The sequence below is a fragment of the Myotis yumanensis genome, unplaced genomic scaffold, assembly GCF_028538775.1.
Source record: "Myotis yumanensis isolate MYYU_CA2020_CCGP unplaced genomic scaffold, mMyoYum1.0.hap1 SCAF_24, whole genome shotgun sequence".
Classification (NCBI taxonomy): Eukaryota; Metazoa; Chordata; class Mammalia; order Chiroptera; family Vespertilionidae; genus Myotis; species Myotis yumanensis.
Genome location: NW_027223775.1, coordinates 11601034 through 11615605, shown reverse-complemented (window position 1 = coordinate 11615605; position 14572 = coordinate 11601034). Strand labels below are relative to the sequence as shown.

General features: G+C 49.3%; 1 pseudogene; it reads left to right on the top strand.

The window, feature by feature from the left end:
• LOC139000530 (histone-lysine N-methyltransferase PRDM9-like) overlaps window positions 1–14286 on the top strand; it is a 116793-nt pseudogene extending 102507 nt beyond the window's left edge.
• The last annotated feature ends 286 nt before the right edge of the window (window positions 14287–14572 follow it).

Here is a 14572-nt window from a genome sequence, read left to right as displayed (position 1 = left end):
AATCCGAGGCCTGGACACCGCCCAGCCGCGCCCTGGCTGAAGGCTTCTTGACGGACACTCACAGGACCCTGGGCAGCCAATCACCACGGGGGGTTGGGGCGGGGGGGGCGGGCTCTTTCCACGGGATTCTGCCCTTGCCTGGCAGGAAGGCTCCACCCTACGCCCCGCCCTTTCCGCGTTTCTGACCGCCCATTGGCGGGCAGGGCTCTGTGACCTCAGCACTGATTGGCGGCTGGCCCTGACGCTCTGGAAGCCGGAAGCTCCCCCCTGGCCCCGCCTCACAGGGTAGCGCGCCGGGTTGGAGCTCGGGTTTGGGGGACCTCGACCAGGTGGCAGCCCGGCCAGAGACGGACAGGAAAACCAGGGCCTCGCGTATGAACCCCTTTGCCTCGGGCCTTCAACCCCCAGCCAAAGACCCCCGGTGTCCTCCTGAGAGATCCTCGGTCCCCCTAACCCGCCTGTCACACCCCGACCACGCCCCACAGACCGCGCCCATGACCAAGCCTCTCAGACCCACACCGCGCCCCTCAGTCCTCCCTGACTCCGCCCCTCAGTCCCCCAATCGCGACCCTCAGACCCCCACCCTGCAGCTCAGACCCCTCCCCCGCGCCCCTCAGTCCTCCCTGACTCCGCCCCTCAGACCCCCTCCCCCCCCCCCACCGCACCCCTCAGTCGCCCCCTGAGACTCCCCGGCTGCCGCGGGAAGGAGACCACCCCCTGGTGGTTCTCAATGACCGCAGCCTAGGCCCCTGGTCCTCCGTCTAGTTCTGTCCCCTGGGGACGCCCTGCCCGGCGGGAGCGGGTCCCTCAACGCCTCCTCCTTCCACAGGCACCGCAGCCTCGGGCTGGGGTTCGGGTGGCGGCACCATGAACCCCGACAGGGGCCCGCAGGAGCGCCCCGAGGAGGAGGCGGGGGAGAGCGGGGCGCAGGCCCAAGGTGAGGGGGTCCGCGGGGGGGTGGGGGGCGGGGGGGTGAGGAAGTGGGGACGGGGCGCCACCCCTCGGGCCGGGGCGGACGGACGCACGGACGGTCTCTCCTCCAGTCCAAGGCCCCCTGCAGGGACGTGTCGGTCTTCTTGTCTCAGGAGGAGTGGGCGCAGATGGGCGCCTGGGAGCCAGCCCGGCACCAGAACGTGAAGAGCAACTCCGAGGCGCTGCTCAGCATCGGTGACGGGACCGCGGGGGGTGGAAGTGGGGGCGGGGGGGGCTCCATCCAGGGCGCCCCGGGCTCCGCGCTCCCGGCCGGCGCTGGCTCTGCTGTTCGTTCCCTCAGCTCTTCGCCCGCAGGACAGACTTTCCTTCTCTCCTTCCAGGTCTCAGGGCCCCTCAACCCGCGTTCACGTGTAGCCGCGGGAGGACCGCCAAGCCCCGGACCGAGGACTCCGAGGACTCGGATGCAGAGTGGACCCCGAGGCCGCGAGGTGCGAGCGGAGGGCGCGCAGGTACCTGACCCCAACCCGGGTGCAGGTCGAAGGCCTCTTGGGAGTGACCAGGGACAAGCAAGAGGCAAAGCAGTTACAAGCCAGGGGCTGTTCACATAAACCCCTTTTTATTAATACATTTATGAGAGAGAGAGAGAGAGAGAGAGAGAGAGAGAGAGAGAAGCCTCCATCCTGCCTCCTGCAGGCCCCCCACCGGGATCGTGCGGGGAACCTGGTCTTGGGTCCTGACGGTCATCCAACCGTGACCTCACGGTTCATAGGTTGAGGCTTAACCACTGAGCCACACTGGCCAGGTTCATAGAACCTCTTTAAATGTGTAGCAATATTTTATTGTCAAAAGTATCACAGAGGTCCCCCATTTCTCCCCCTTTGCTCACCTCCACCCAGCCCCACCCCCTAAGTCTATGATAATAAAACCATAATATGCAAATCCGGGGAGGACCAGCTGAAGGACCCTCCAGATGACCAGGCTATGACACACACTGGCACCAGGCCAACCAAGGCCTGTGCAATGCAATGCGTCGGCACCACCATCCCCCATGATGCCCTGCAGAGGGAGGCCCAGGCCACTAGCCTCTGGGTGATCAATGGGGGCTCCCAGTCACCCCAAAGAGGGAGGCCAGGCCACCAATGCAGAGCTGGGGCTGCTGAACGGGCCTCCCTCTACAGGCGATGGATCCCAGGGCTCCCAGACTGCCAGAGGGCACAGAAGACACAGGCTGGGCTGAGGGACTCCCCCACCCCCACCCTGCCACCAGTGCATACATTTATAAATTTTGTGCACTGGGGCTCTAATATACCCCTCTCCCTCCCACCTCTACTTCCCTCCCAGGTGTACATCTCCTAAACTAAGAGACTCAGGACACTTGCACCAGGGAGTACGGGCAGTGGCAGCTCATTCAGGCTAACCCCCTAAACCTGTCTCCAAGGCCCCTTTTCTATGACTTTCCAATGAGACAAAGCCGCCCCGCCTAGGCTGAATTCTTTCCTAAAACCTTTCCAGGGCAACACAGCAGCCCCACCTAGGCTCTCTCCTGCTGCTGCTTCTATCCTAAGCCCTTCCTTGTTTCACTGTCCCCAGCTTTAATGAACATTCTCTCAAAATACAAATAAATAAATAGCCATGGCTAGGAGGCTCAGTTGGTTGGAGCATCCTCCCATACACCAGAAAGGTTTCGGGTTCCATCCCCAGTCAAGGAGTGTATGGGATACAACTGATCGATGCTTCTCGCTCACATCCATGTTTCCCTCTCTTTCTTTCTCTTCCTGTCCCTCTAAAATCAATACACATATATCCCCAGGTGAGGATTGAAAAATAATACTAGAGGGGGATAAATGGTGATGGGAAAAATAAAATAAATAATAAAATAATTGTATTTTTATAGAACATTAATAAGTAAGTATACGAAAACGTAAAAGTGAGTAAAAAATAACTAATTCAGAAGGAGGAAGTTCTGACAGGTGAGCCGTGCTCTATGACCTGCATGGGGACAAATGGGAAAATTATTACTCATGGTAGTTAGGGGGTTGGGTTGTGGGCCAGGGTAGGAGGTAGTTCATCATTGGATCAGGTTCCCTGTCAGACATGGCATCATCTGCCAGGTTTCATGAAAGTCTGGTTGCTAGGGTACGTAGTTCCATGGGTCTGAGGTTGAAACATAGCTGAAGTCACGACATTATCTCTAACTTGCCCGAAACTCTTTCTGTGCGGAATAGACCTGAGTCTTTGTTCCTAAGACTGTGTCATGCTGATCAGAATCTAGTGATTAGGAAATGTGGGCACAGTCCATATGTGCAAAGGAGGAAGGATAAGAAAGAAAGGAGGCAAGGTGGTCCTAGTGCCATTGGACTGGACAAGGCCAGTATGAAGACAGAAGACAGAGAAGAGAAAGGGCCAGGTGGCAGAGTAGAGTTTCTTAGCAGTTACATGACCTTTATTATACTTGTGTTATGAAAGGCCAATTTTTTTATTTTTTGCTTTTTAGGGCAATTTTATTTTTTAAATCGGCACCCAAGGATATTCATTGAATTTAGAGAGAGGAAGGGAGGGAAACAGAAACATCAATGTGAGAGAGGAACATCCATCAGTTGCCTCCCGTGTACGCCCCAATAAGGATCGAATCCAAAACTTGGTGGTGCACAAGACAATCCTCCAACCAACTGAGCTGCCCAGCCAGGGATAGGCCAATTGAAATATATATATATATTGAACAGAGGATGAAGTACAGATGGGGTTTTGTCTGTTTTTAAACATTTAAGAAAATGAGCTGATGCTCCCAATAAAAGCATAAGCCTACTGAAACATCAAAAAAAATTTTCCAATCATCCTTGGTCTGTGCTTGGAATACCCTCTAATTCAGAATTCTGAAAGAATAAGAACCTGCAGATTTTGAAACAATTGCAAACCAAAACTGATTTCTCACCCGGCAAGCGAGGCTCAGAGATTGAGCGTCGACCTGTGAACCAGGAGGTCACAGTTCAATTCCCAGTGAGGGCACATGCCCGGGTTGTGGGCTCGATCCCTGGTGTGAGCTGTTCAGGAGGCAGCTAATGTATGATTCTCTATCATCATTGATGTTTCTATCTCTCTCTCCCTCACCCTCTCCCTTCCTCTCTGAAATTATATATTAATATAATTATATAATAATATTATATATTATTGATTTCTCACCATCTTTTAGCTAAACCTTCTTGGATGGCCTGCAGAGTGGAACAGAATAAACATCAGAAGGTGAGTATTTCCCAAATCCTGTGGAAAAGAAAATCTCCCTCCTTGATGCAAATGCAGAGAAGAGGAGGAAAAAATCAGAGTGCACCCTAGAAACTGCCACCTTCCTTTCCTGACCTCTTCAACAAAATGCTCAATATCATCGTAGTCGTTAATAATATGAGCAACAATCGTAGCTACCATGGGTTTTATCTTCACAACGCTTCTGACTCTAAGAATTCTACCTGAATAAACTCACTTAAAACTTACCACAACCCTCTGAGGTAGGTACTATAACTATCACCATTTCTGATGAGGAATCTGAGGTTTCTGACATATAGAAGTGTTTGATTATATGTCTGAGACCACAGTATTGGTGGGCATGCAATCTAAACCATAGCTTCATCTCTAAACCACTTACAAGCTCATTAAAATTTCCATAGTTTTATGCACTTTCCACTGTCTTATCCATCCATGATTACATCTTTCACTGACTGCTGATTCCAAACGCTATGCTGCAGTGAGAGATGCACTAAGACTTCCGACTCCCGGAAGCTCACTGACATCTAGGCAGTTTGCAAGGTGCATGGTCCCACATGAAGAAGGACATAGGAACCCCAGCATCAGAGCCTCCTAGTCAAATAAAAGAAAGCATCTCTCAACTGTGGGGAGCTTCAGGCTTGAGGATTGTGAAACAATAAACAGTAAAGTGACTTAAGGACTTCATAGAGATGACACACTATTCAATAGAAGCTCACCCATCTGGAACTGGTTTTGAATGCTCATTCCAGTAAGAAGAAGTATGGCTTTTTCTCTGAGCTCTAATTAGGCCAGTGTCATCTTGTTTGAATCATTTGCTCCGCCTGCCTACCTCTGCATTGTGAGCTCTTTGGTTCACACCAGATTCTTCTCTCCTAGAAGTCCCAGGCCCAGCTCAGGGTCCCTGAGGACCCCTGAATATTTGCTGAAAGAGGGCTTTCAAATTTACAAATTAAACTAGAATAGGGTCAAAAGATAATGAAGATAATTTACATGTGATTTCAAATACAGAGATGGCTGAGAGGTACGTTGATAGCAGGACTGTAATCTCACAGTCATACTGTATCAAAGAGCTCACAGAACACTTTGGCGAGCACCATTATATTTCATGTTCATTATAACACTAAGAATTAGCATGTTATAGGTCAGGAAAATGAAGAAAACTAGCTAGTAGCACAACCTTATTCAAACAGAATTGGTGGGAACCAACTAATCTAATCACAAATATTCTTTCCATGATATAGTAATTTGCACATCCTATATAATAAAAGCCTAATATGCTAAGTGTCCAGTTGTCCGTTCAACCAATCAAAGCATAATATGCTGATGATACGCTAATGCCGCTAACTGCTCCCTATGACGTGCACTGATCACCAGGGGGAAGACGCTCTGACCTATAGGTTAGCTTGCTGCTGGGGTCCAGTTGATCGGGACTGAGTGAGATGGCAGGACACACCCTAGAGTCGTCCTGCGGTCCCTCCCTGGCTGGCCAACCTCCCGCATCCCTCCCCAGCCTGGCCTGTGCCCTCTCTCAATCCAGGACCTCTCAGGGAATGTCAGAGAGCCAGTTTTGGCCCGATCCCACAGGCCAGGCCTGATGCATGAATTCGTGCACTGGGCCTCTAGTTTTAGCATAATTTTCCTTATGGTCATGATAGGTTTCTGCCAGCCATTTCTTTTAAAAAATATATGTTTTTAATGATTTGAGAGAGAGGGAGAGAGGAAGGTCGAGGGAGAGAAGCATCAGTGAGCAAGAAAAACATGGATCGGTTGCCTCCTACATAGACCCCAACCTTGGATCTAACCTGTAACCGGGGCATGTACCATGACCAGGAATGGAACCGGCAATCCTTCAATTCAACCAACTGAGCTACACCAGCCAGGGCTCTGCCAACTATTTTTCTTTCTTTCTTTCGTTTTCTTAATCCTCACCCAAGGATATATTCTCATTGATTTTTAGGGAGAATGGAAGAGAAAGGGAGATAAAGAGACAGAGAGAGAGAGAGAGAGAGAGAGAGAGAGAGAGAGAGAGAGAGAGAGAGAGAGAAATATCAATGTGAGAGCCACATTGATTGGTTGCCTCCTGCATAAGCCCAGACCAGGGCCTGGGCCAGGGAGGAGGATCCTTCAGCCAAGGCACTCGCCCTTGATCAGAATCGAACTCAGGACCCTTCAGTCCGCAGGCTGACACTCTATCAACTGAGCTACACTGCTTAGGGCCCCACTCTGACTTATTCTCTTCCCAGTATCCTTCACTCTCACTGTTCTATAAAAAAAAGATCCTTAAGGCATGGGTTCTAGTCTTCAATTCAGAACCCACATTGGCCATTTCTTTTTCCTCTAATATTCATACTTCCCAGGTATTTCAAAGAGTTGTTGAGGTGTTCATTAAAGTCATGTATGTGAAAATATATCATAAACCCTACATAACTAAATAAATGCATGTTACCTTTTAATATGTGACTTTCACATTGAAGGCAAAGTCCAGGACGCCATTAAGTAATGAGTCTAGTTTGTAGGAATTGTCAGGAACAGCAAATTTGTTGACCACAAGTGGCTCAGAGCAGACCCAGAAACCAGTGCCCCCTCCTGGAGAAGCAAGAACCTCCGGACAGCACCCTAGATTGAAATTGGGTAAGTTAAATCATTTGGAGATTTCAGTTCCACTAATTCCTCTAGAAAGACTGATCAGTATAGCCTAGGTACGTGGGGTGGACTTTGCACAGGCCTGGATTTGAAACTGGAGTTAGCACTGAAGCTTTGAGCTAATCTACAAACTCTCTGAGCTCCTGAATGCTAATGTGTAAAGTGAACATAAGGAAACAAGGTTCACATATAGTTTGGAAGCATTAAAGTAAATCTCAAACAATTGACACATGCAAGTTGTCCAATAAATCCATCTGTGATAATAGCAACCGTATTCTCTTGGTGTTGTGTGCCCAGGTCTTTACTCAGTGCCGAACACATGATGTACCCTTACTACATCTTTTATGAATGACTAAAGGTTGGGAGGTTGAACCTGATAATGGGACCATCTAGAAACTAAAATTGAATCAGCCATCATTAGTCAGTGTGGAGTGCTAGTCTTTTAGTTAATGGAGAAAAATACAAGATACTATGAAAGAACAGGTGATCATTTGATGGGAGGACATTGTGTGTTTTCTGACAAGATGGGGACTAATGTTCCAGACCTCACTGACCCTGGTACACCTGCTCTTCTCCCATGTAGACCTCAGGAGACAGGAGATCGAAGGGAAGACGTATAGCCTACGAGAAAGAAAGGGCCAGGTCTACCAAGAGATCAGCGAGCCCCAGGACGATGACTACCTCTGTAAGCTGACCCTCACCAAGGAGCATGTTATGTCTTGATGCAATAATTTCACCTCGTCTTTGGGTGCCCAAATCATTCCCTTCCTCTCGTGACCGGGAGTACAGGATTGAGGCTCACTGATGTGAGCTCTTTCTGAAGCTCTTCATGTCCAGGAACATGCACTGCACCCTGACTAATACCTGTTGCTCTTGCCTCCAGATTGTGAGAAGTGTCAGAACTTCCTCATGGACAGCTGTGCTTCGCATGGACCTCCTACGTTTGTAAAAGACAGTGCCGTGGACAAGGGGCATGGCAACCGCTCAGCCCTCACTCTGCGCCCTGGGTTGAGAATCGGACCATGAGGCATCCCTGAGGCTGGGCTTGGAGTGTGGAATGAGGAATGTGATCTGCCGGTGGGCCTGTACTTTGGCCCTTATGAGGGTCAGATCACAGAAGATGAAGCCACAGCCAACAGCGGCTACTCCTGGCTGGTGAGAAGTTTACCTCTTCCCTGTCCTCTGGCTTCCCACGGCCCTCCGGTGGCTTGGTGGGCCCCACCTTCTACATGCTGGGACATGGATGGGGACAATATGGTTAGTTAGCTCTGTGTACTGAGCAGACTTTGCATGAACATGGAGCTCCTCTCTAAAGATCAGGGGGCAAATGGGAGCAAAGTGGTACAGACTCCTCCCTTGTGGGGCTCCTGCTTTATGGGCAAATGGACTCAGATCTGTAGGTGATGAGTAAGAAAAATATCCTGTGATCATCATTGGGAGTTGAATCACCATGCAGGCTGAAAGAGATGTGATGACAGTAGAGTAAGTATTCTATTATGTACACAGACACACACACATACACACACACACACACACACACACACACACAGCCTTTAACTTCTTTTCCTGAAATGCAGATCACCAAAGCGAGAAACTGCTATGAGTATGTGGACGGAAAGGATGCATCTCAGGCCAACTGGATGAGGTAAGGTCACTGGGCTTCTGAGTGCCAGAGAGGATACTCATGCCTGACAACCCACACATCTTTCTTCCCAACATGCCTCGCTAATGGTCTCCCTCAGTCCCCTGTTCCCCTTTTTTCTCCATACAGTGACCTTGAATATCAAGAGACATTTAGGAAAAGAGGAGGTAAAAGTATAGCATATGTCCTCAAAATACAAGTTTCTAGTTTGGGCACTGGGAAAACCTTGAGAACATTGGATTACTCTGTGATTTATCTAATGGACATTAGTTAAACACTTACATGTTCCAGTTTAGAGGAAGGAATTCATTACCTACACAGATCACACAATCCATGACCCTAGGGAGGACTTACTGCAGACGGACATGAAACATTTTATTTCATTAATCTTTAACTATAATTTTCCTATTTTTCAAGGAGTGCCCAGTGCCCAGATAGCCTTAAACCAAGGGTAGTCTAAACCTGTGAGGGCAGCACATCATCCCAGCCTCACTTCTAACTAGAACTGGGTGTTGGAGCCTGCAGAGTAATAGTGCTCATGGCCCTTTCCTGAGGGGCTCTCTTGTATCAGGGGACACAGATTATGAATAAACTAGTATTGTTCTGTGTTATTTTTCTAAGACAAAGAGACCTCCAAGTTTCTGTGGGAACCTAGGGGAGGCAACTGAACGATGCCTTCAATAAAGTGTGGGGAGACTCGAGAAAGGCCTCTGAAGAGAAGGTAGACTTGGACTGAGTGTTGAATGATGTGAGCTAATCCAGAAGCAGAGTCCTAGATCAAGCACCGAGTTCTGTGGTGTCACACAGAACCTGACTTAGAGCTTGGAGAAGCTCTAGGTCACCGGGTTTGATGAGAAAGTCTGGAATGAGGCTTTGGAAAAGGCATTAGGCAGGATGAGCACTGAGAGCAGGACTTAGGGACAGGAATTTACCTGACGTTGTGACAGAGGCTCGGACATTGAACAGAAGGTTCCCCTGGAGCGTGGGTGTGGGTGCCATCAGTGCTGAGGGCCTTAAGCGTCAGTGAGGAGCTGGACACGAATATGACAGGTAGTGGAAACTCATTGCCTGTGGTTTTCTTTCCTTTCATCTGCCTCAACCCCAGGTATGTGAACTGCGCCCGGGATGAGGAAGAACAGAACCTGGTGGCCGTTCAATATCACAGGCAGATTTTCTACGGAACCTGCTGGGTCGTGAGGAAGGGCTGTGAGCTGCTGGTCTGGTATGGAGAAGAGTATGGCCAAAAGCTGGGCATCAAGTGGGGAAGCAAGTGGAAGACAGAGCTTGTGGCTGGGAGAGGTGGGCACCACTCTTCTTCAACATGGAAAGAAAGAATTCTTAGAAGTTTTCATGGTCCAACTCTCAAGTGGAGTAAAATCCACTGTAGAGTCAGTAAAGCTTCAAATCAGATGGTTCAGAAATTGATGATTCATCACATAGGTCTTTGATTCTTAGGAACAATTTTAATATTTTTATTTTTGTTCTAATTTTTAAAAATATGCTTTTATTGACTTTAGAGACCGAGATGAAGGGAGAAGGAGAGAAATATCAATCTGCTGCCTCCTTCATGCCCCCTACTGGGAGTCAAGTCCACCACCCAGACATGTGCCCTGACCAGGAATCAAACTGTCTACCTCTGGGTGAATGGGACAATGCTCAACCAACTGAGCCACACTGGCCAGGGCCAATTTGTGTTCCATTTTTAAAGATACTTCATGCACAAAATGCACAGCATCATATAGTGCTGAAAGGATTAGAGGCAAATAAAAAGAAGGTTTCAGTACTTAACCAGCTCTCTCATCAACGTGGTTGTTTGTGGGGCTGTTGTTTTTTGGGAACACTTTAGCTGTTTCTTCTTCATTTACTGCATATCTCTAAATGAAATGTGTGCGTTAACATGCATTCATTCATTATTTCAGTGACTTGTCATGTGAATTCCTACTCGGTGCCACACAGGGTTCCGGGAGCTGGAAATACAGATTAACACGATGATCAGAATCACTGCTCCTGGGAGCTGGCTGGTGAAGGAGGGAAGCCTGGGCATACATGTGTGCATGTGCTTAATAGTACACAGTGATTAGCGCTTTGGAGAAAACGGGCCCGGGACAAGTGCCTAGGGATCAGTGTGAGGGGAGGGTGGGTGTGTCGGATTCAGAAGGTCAGGGGAGGGCTTTCTCAGGAGATAACATTTACAACACCTGTGGCACAGGGTCCAGGGCAGGGGGAGCGGCTGGTGCAGGAAAGGAAAGAGGTGGGGTGTTGATCTGGCTGAGGGCTACTCCTGTCTCAGTCTCGGTACAGAGGGTAAGAACGGAGGTTGGACAGATGCCTAGCAGCCTGGAAATACAGTGCCTATGATCCAAGCTGAGATACTGGGGACTTTCTTGAGTGAGAGGGGACAATTGGGCAGTTTTCAGCTGCAGAGTGGCATGTTCTAAAATTATGCTTTGTTAATTTTTTGGAAAATAAACTTCAGTGGGGAATCCCCTCGGAGATTATTTCAACTCCAAGTGAGAGAGGAAGGCGGACTGGCTGGAGAGGGACGGATGTCAGGAGTGTAAGAAGCAGGATTGGGGAAATATTTTTGTTGTTGTTGTTAATTCTCACCCGACGATATTTTTCCACTAATTTGTTTAGAGAGAGAGTAGAATGAAGGGTGAGAGACAGAGGGAGAGAGAGAGAGAGAGAGAGAGAGAGAGAGAGAGAGAGAGAGAGAGAGAGAGAGAGAGAGAGAGAGAGAGAGAACCATCAGTAGCTTGCCTCCCACACACACCCCAACCAGAGCTGGGGATTGAACTTGCAACCAAGATATGTGCCCTTGACTAGAATCAAACCCAGGACCCTGGAGTCCCCAAGGTGATGCTCTATCTACTGAGCCACACTGGCTAGGGGATGGTTGGAAAGATATTTTGAAATAGGACTTTGTAGTGTATTTGAAATAGGCTAACACTGAAAGAAATCAAGCAGGAATACTGTGTGAGGAAAGACATATTTCCATTTTATGATTTGTGGAAAACTGAGAGAGAAGCAATTGCTAGTTGGGGCCTGTGGTTTCTCTATTTTTAAATATTTTTATTGATTTGAGAGGGAGAGGAATGGAAACGAAGAGAGAGATAGAAATATCAACATGAATCAGTTGCCTCCTGCTGGGATCGTGCACAAAACCTGGGCATGTGCCCTGACCAGGAATCGAACTGGTGATGCCCTGGTTCATGGGTTGATGCTCAACCACTGACCTACCTGGCCAGGCCTGTGGTTTTTCTCTTTAACATGACTTAGAAGATACACGTACATAGAAAGGTCACAATAGTCCCACCCATATAAGGAGTGAAATGGCTACTGATGATCCTTGATCTGTAAGATCTTCTTTCTTTTCAACCCTCACACAAGGATATTTTCCCATTGATTTTTACAGAGAGTGTAAGAGAGAGGGAAAGGCCGAGAGAAATATTGATGTGAGAGAAACACATCGATTTGTTGCCTCCTGCACATGCCCTGACCAGGGCTGGGGCCGGGGAGAAGCCTGCAACCGAGGCAAATGCCCTTGATGGGAATTGAACCCGGACCTTTAAGTCCACAGGCTGAGGCTCTATCCACTGATTCACACTGGCCAGGGCTGTAGAAAAGACTTTTAATATGGGGTCTCTGGATTTCTGAAGAAGAGTAGTGCAGACCAAGAAAAAGAAAAATAGACTGTGAAGGAACATTTTGTGGGAGGCAAAGCTTCCACTGTCATCACAGTAAGAATGATTCCGGGGCCAGGTCTTACCAGGAGACAGAGCATACCGCACTGGCACCCTTGCCCACACCAGCCCTGACCAAAACTTTCTTCTTCGGCAGAACCAAAGCCAGAGATCCACCCATATCCCTCCTGCTCTGTGGCCTTCTCCAGTCAGACATTTCTCAGCCAACATGTGAAACGCAATCACCCCTCTGAGATTCTGCCAGGAGCATCTGCAGGAAACCACCTCCAGTCAGAGGAACCCGGCCCAGAGCGTCCAAATCAACAGCAGCAGCAACATAGGGGTCCACATGACTGGAATGTCAAAGTTGAAGGTCAAGAGGTCAAAGGAAGGTCCACAACTTTGCTTAAAAGGATCAGGCACAGGGAAACTCCAAGGGCCTCTTGCAAGCCTCCCAATGGACAAATGGGGAGCTCCAGTGAGCGTGAGGGAATAATGGAGGAAAAGCCCAGCCCAGGTCACAACGTGAATCCAAAGAACACAGGCAAATTATCTGTGGGAGTAAGAATGTCAAAAATTGTAGCAATCAAGCCTGGAGGGTGTGGGCAAGGCTTCGATAATGGGTCACATATCAACACACACCAGAGGACATCCTCAGGGGAGAAGCCGTATGTGTGCAGGGAGTGTGGGCGAGGCTTTACACGGAAGTCATCTCTCATCAAACACCAGAGGACACACTCAGGGGAGAAGCCGTATGTGTGCAGGGAGTGTGGGCGAGGCTTTAGAGATATGTCACATCTCATCAGACACCAGAGGACACATTCAGGGGAGAAGCCCTGTGTATGCAGGGAGTGTGGGCGAGGCTTTATAGATAACTCATCTCTCATCACACACCAGAGGACACACTCTGGGGAGAAGCCCTATGTGTGCAGGGAATGTCTGCGAGGATTTAGAGATAAGTCACATCTCATCAAACTCCAGAGGACACACTCAGGGGAGAAGCCCTATGTGTGCAGGGAGTGTGGGCGAGGCTTTACAAGGAAATCAGATCTCATCAAACACCTGCGAATACACTCAGGGGAGAAGCCGTATGTGTGCAGGGAGTGTGGGCGAGGTTTTAGAGATAAGTCACATCGCATCAGACACCAGAGGACACACTCAGGGGAGAAGCCCTATGTGTGCATTGAATGTGGGTGAGGCCTTATAGATAAGTCATCTCTCTTCACACACCAGAGGACACACTCAGGAGAGAAGCCCTATGTGTGCAGGGTGTGTAGGCGAGGTTTTACAGTGAAGTCATCTCTCATCACACACCAGAGGACACACTCAGGGGAGAAGCCCTATGTGTGCATGGAGTGTAGGTGAGGCTTTACAACGAAGTCAAATCTCATCAAACATCAGAGGACACACTCAGGGGAGAAGCCCTATATGTGCAGGGAGTGTTGGCGAGGCTTTAGAGATAAGTCATCTCTCATCACACACCAGAGGACACATTCAGGGGAGAAGCCCTATGTGTGCAGGAAGTGCGGGCGAGGCTTTACACGGACATCACATGTCATCAGACACCAGAGGACACACTCAGGGGAGAGGGCTGGTGTTTGCATTTTGGGTGAATGAGTCATTAGCCCTAAATTGCTCCTCAGCAGCAGTAGGTCAAGTGTAGTCATCACATACTCATACCCCTGCTCTGAGGGGCTTCAGAGGAAGCCCGCTGGCCCCTTTCCCTCCACAAGAGTGTAATTTGTACAGAAATCACTGGTCAAATACCCTCCACTTTTATGAGGAGAGGCAATAGACAAACAGTTCCTTAAGTGCCATGGGGATGTCAACACCATGTTCTCCATGGGTATTTTGGCCTCGTGTTAATAAAGTTTGTATCCAGACAAACCTGAAGCCGACATGCCTCATCCCCCTTATCACTGAAAGCAGAGTTCCAGGAGGGCCACAGAGAACGCTCAGCCACAGACCTGAACCCTGTATGGCGGAATGTGGCATCAGTCCAGTGAGGTTTCTGCCAGGGAGAGGGATTTGAGACAGACTCACCAGGAATGGGAATAGCCCCCCACCAACCCCTTGGCTTCACCTGGCTCCTCCCCTGATTCCTCCAACCTCTGTAGGCTCGGGTGAAAGCCACGGAAGGTGTGAGTGTGCCTGTGCCTGTGTGTGTGTGTGTGTGTGTGTGTGTGTGGCCGAGTGCCGGTGCAGACACCTGTACTCCCTCAGTCTGAGCACTGGTCGCCCTCTTCTTGCTGCCTCTGTAGCGTTGGCATCTCCTGTGGGGCACAGCATGTGGGCCGAGGTCGGCCCACAAGGGTTTGAGACTCAGCTCAGTCCTCACAACTGTGTGACCTAAGGCAAGACCCCCAACCTCTCTGTGCCTCTTTCCAACCTATAAAGTGGGAGGGTGGCCCAG